The 4,794-nt window shown below is 40.9% G+C and overlaps 1 long non-coding RNA gene across 1 annotated transcript; it reads right to left on the bottom strand.

Annotated features, from left to right (window-relative positions):
* Positions 1–542: 542 nt before the first annotated feature.
* LOC136940481 (uncharacterized) lies at positions 543–4,747 on the bottom strand. The gene is made up of 5 exons (XR_010876393.1): positions 4,516–4,747; positions 4,328–4,363; positions 1,697–1,849; positions 1,495–1,613; positions 543–1,379 (listed from the first exon to the last, which is right to left on the bottom strand). It is a non-coding gene; the product is annotated as an uncharacterized lncRNA (long non-coding RNA).
* Positions 4,748–4,794: the final 47 nt, after the last annotated feature.

Below are 4,794 nucleotides of genomic sequence, written 5' to 3'. Positions count from 1 at the left end.
ATAACTACTGTAGCCAGCAAGTTAACTTACATCTACTTTGCCCATGCTATACTGGTCTTCTCACCCTGTCCTGGCTGGTCTGTGAGGATACCTGACTCTGGTGACAATCCAGGATAGCCAGGATGCACTCTGCCTGCCTGCGGTCTTTACAGAAGGTTGCTTGCACCCACTTCCAGGCGGGCCAGGAGCTTGGTCACACAGCGTTCACAGCTGCCAAAATGCATTCATTCATTGTTGGAGTGAAACAAGGGCAACTTTTCCCCCATTCAAAACGAGGAGGTAAAGGTAAAGGTGGGACCATCCAAAATACGGAACGCTTCACGGATTTGTTTCATCCCTTCGGCAACAACATGATGGATCAGTTCCATTTCAGCCTCTTGGCCCCTTCTAAAATCTACAGTTTGGCAACTCTGATCATGTTGATTTGTATTTATCTATACAGTATTTAGCAAACTACAGTAACAATAAATAAATACATTCTAAATTGTTTCTTCACATATAAAAAATACACATTGAATACAGAAAATACAGGTATATCTGGATAATGTATCAATAATAATCTTTATGGTACATAGCCAAGGCACTTACACGAGTAGCCTTACAGTTTTAACATCAGCATCCATATTAAAACCAAGCAACATGTGGGGTTACAATTACCAACATTTGATCTGAAGTTTTGTTCAAGTATTGTTCATACTGAGGTCAAAATATGTACACAAACTATTATGTAGAATGAAAAACTAAGCCAGGCATATTTTGAATTGACAATCCAAAATTTCTGCAACAGAACTGTTCCGAAGTAACAGTACAGCATGACTGCTGTGGCTCCAGTGACAATACATATTTTCTGATAACTACTGTAGCCAGCAAGTTAACTTACATCTACTTTGCCCATGCTATACTGGTCCCAACCAATCTAAAAACAAAATAAGTGTTACATAATAGTAATTGAAAATAGAGCTTTCTTCTCAAGTGGGTGTGTACATGAGTGTGTGTGGGTGTGTGCAGTGAGTATCCTGATTTCTGGCACAGTAATCCCAAATCCCCAAATGTTTTTAATGCCCAAATAAAATCTGCTGCATAAATGTATGTAGTTGAGTGGCATTTAAATAGTTCTAAGAAAACCAATGATGACAGGATACATTTAAGTAATTGTTCCTGGACTAACCCTAACCCTAACCCTTCTCGGACTTGAAAGTTCATCCAAATCATGACGACCTCAATCAAACAACCCACCACTTTGGTAATACATGTTACAATTCATCTTTTGAGGTTGTAGAGGTAGCGGGTCGTACAGGACGAGGCATGCGCACTTTGTCTTTATTGTTTTGAAGTAGCATTTGAATGTGACTGTCCATGAAAGGAGGTTTGGTGTTGTCCTGCCAACATAAAGAGAAAAGCCTGTTATTTGATTAGGAGGATTGAAATGGCATTTTCATAAATGGGGACTAATACAAAGTAAAGTAACCTTTATTGCACGTAGGCCTACAGTACCTGGAAAGATTGACGTTTCACTCCAACACATGCAGTGGAATGTTCATAACACAGACCAATGTCCATGCGTTCTGGTGCTTTTCCTTGCAAAGCTGTGCGGAACTCAACATGGTAGACATCTAAAAGGAGATGAACAAGAAGTTCAGTATTGGTCGTAAAGGCAGTAGCCTATTGACTTTTTACACTGAACACTTGTTCTGACCTAACAGTTTCTGGCAGAAAGATCTCAGCTTGTCTTCAGCCAGATGGCTATGCTTGTGGAATGGAGCTCTTTCACACACTTCTCCATTGATCAGTTTCTCAATCACATCCTGTCTGCTCTCTGCCTTTGTTTCCTGCAGGACCCTCTCCATTTCTGAGCGAGAGAGAGAGAGAGAGAGAGAGAGAGAGAGAGAGAGGGGGAGGGGGGGCAGCAACGTATCATCATTCAATGTATGTCTTCAGGCCTATGGAGGACCAACCCTGCCATATTTAGAAATTAATCAATAAATAAATGTCCACATCCATGCAGAAATACATTAAAATGAATACACACATCAATTTAAACCTAAGTAATGTACGAATAAATTTTTGAGTAAGGAAATGTAAAAAATATTATATATAATTGGTTCAGTAACTAATTAGGGTTAGGGTTAGTTAACACTAGTTAGTCACTAATTAACACTAATATTTATATATTCATATATTTATTTTTTCATTCATTTATTTCTGTATTCTTCATCTCAATATGTTAATGAGCTGTGTTAATCAAAAAGCGTCACGTTCGGCTGTGACTGTCGCAAGTCTATTCACACCCACTGACGCGCTTTTTCCGCAATTTGTGTGTTGGCCAAAACAGGTATTGCGATTGTGTTCGTGCCACTCGTTTTAGTGATGGGAAGTTCGGATCATTTTACTGATTCGGTTCTTTGAATCTCGTTCAGTAAAATGAACAAATCTTTTTTCGAGTCATTCGTTCATTTCAACGGGGGGGGGGGGGGGGGGGGGGCTATGTGCATGACATGTGCACCAGCAGATACTATTTTAAAAGAAATTCCTGCATTAAAATAATGAATCATGACAGTTTGTATAATTTGGTCATTTATTATCACACTAGCATTTAATTATCACGGCAAACAATTACACTGCACTAAACTGTAAGTGTAAATATAAAGTGAAAATAACAACGACTTGAGCGAATATCATTCACGTCTTACTAAAACAGCGGCCACGCGAAAGGGAATGAGGAAACTGTTTCCTCTACTAAAAAGTACAATGCGGGTCACGTGAAAAAAGGATCCAAAGACTCGTAGAAAGACCGAGTCGGGAAATGAACAAATTGTTTGTTTCCTCTTGCTACCAGTACAGAGCCTATGCAGGTCACGTGAAAAATGATCCAAAGACTCGTAGAAAGACCAAGTCGGGAAATGAACAAATTGTTTGTTTCCTCTTGCTATCAGTACAGAGCCTATGCAGGTCACGTGAAAAATTATCCAAGGACTCGTACCCGAAGACCGAGTCGGGAAATGAACGAATAATTTCTGTTTACTTGGACTAGCCTATGCAACAGTCCCGATGCGCGGCCACGAGAAAATGAACGAATCACTCTTTGAGAGGACTCGTTACTCCCGAGTCCTTGTAAGGGTTTGTTCTAAATGAACGAATCGTTCACGAACGACACATCACTAACTCGTTCCTGTTTGGGTGGCCGGTGGGGTAGGGGGCGGCACAAGATTTCGCCAAATGTGCTAGGACCGCCACTGTTTCTCTGTGCCAGTCAACAAGTCTTTGATCCTCTAAAGTTTTGGCTGCAAAGATTCAACAGCCGCCCCAACAGCATCCAAGCATTTGTCCTTCTTTATGTTGTCCTTATAAAATTGCGAAGCGCCACGATTAGCTGCAAAGCGCCTGGAAACGCTTGGAAGCGCAGCCTTTTTCCTTTTGGCGCCCATGTTATTAAATTGGACAGGCAACACGGGCCGCCGCGAAGTGCCGTGCCGCGATTAACTCGCGCTCTGCAGCGATCTTTTCGGCAGCTGGTCAAATGTTTCCGCGAGACGCTTCCGAATTCGGCTGCAGGATGATAAAATTCACCATATTATATGATATATGTGGATAAACAAACATGTTATTAAGATTTTACTACGTTAGTGGGCTATAGCCTATCACTTAACACCCATCACTACGCTGGTAACAAACGGCCAACCATGTGTTTACTCCGAAAAAAACGATATCCGAGCACTGTGTCCGTTGTTTTTAAACAGTGTGAGAGCGAGATACACGATCTGTCAGAGCCCCCAATCAGGCAGAAGAGAATGAAACCTATAGGGTACATCACAAACCAACTGAGAAATTTGGGAAGATTTACAACACAAAGTTAATCATCGAAGATGAGAAGTAGGCCTATAGTGCTACATGGAGTTTTATTCCCCACAGCACGTATTTTACAAAGACTACTGCAACAAAAAGCCAAATGTTGCCATGTTATGTTGGGATGCTGTTGCGACGGTTGTTGGAGCAACCAAGTTGCCGAAATATAGCCTATTATGTAGGCTACCATGTCCGCTTTAAATGTGAAAAAGGAAAGCTCAGAGAATGTGAAAGGCTTGGTGACCGGCGTGGACAAATGCACGTAGGGGTGGGAATCTTTTGGTACCTCACGATTCGAATCCATTCTTGGGGTCACGAATCGATTAACGATTTTTTACATTTGTGAATCGATGTGAATCGCTAGAAGACTGAATCGATTTTTCCCCTACCCCTTGCGTCTAGTGTGAACAGCATGGCAGGTTTGGTCCTCCACACAGGACAGCTATATTTCACATATAAGTTTAGTGTTGAGTATCAATCCTACCTTTTGCTGTTTCTAAACAAGTCTCACAAAGAATATCTGTAAAAGAGACAGTAAGCAGACTTGTCAGATCTACCTACATAGGCCTACAATGGTCAACTTTTCACAGTAGTAGCCTAATTATGTGAAAAAGCAAGACACAAATGTTTTCAATATTGTTATCAATATTTTGATAATGTTATCAGACTTACATGTGTCCTCGTTTTTGGGTTGAGCAGTGAGTACCTCAAAGGAACACAAAACAAAAATCCAAAGGGTCCTCATCATCCAAAAGGTTGGGCAAAAAATCCTAAATGGATTTGTGCGTAGTCCAGCGAAGAGGAAGACTTTGAAAATGTGGTGGATTCACTGTACAGATCTAAAGTTAAAACCGCCTGTAAGCAGCAGACACCAAGACATTCTAGTCAGGAGATCAATTACAATGCAATGACGATCATTTGCATTCTTCAGTGACAAAGTATCCGGTTTTT

This window comes from Osmerus mordax, chromosome 3 (genome assembly GCF_038355195.1).
Source record: "Osmerus mordax isolate fOsmMor3 chromosome 3, fOsmMor3.pri, whole genome shotgun sequence".
Lineage (NCBI taxonomy): Eukaryota > Metazoa > Chordata > Actinopteri > Osmeriformes > Osmeridae > Osmerus > Osmerus mordax.
This window is presented reverse-complemented; position numbering and strand designations above follow the sequence as displayed.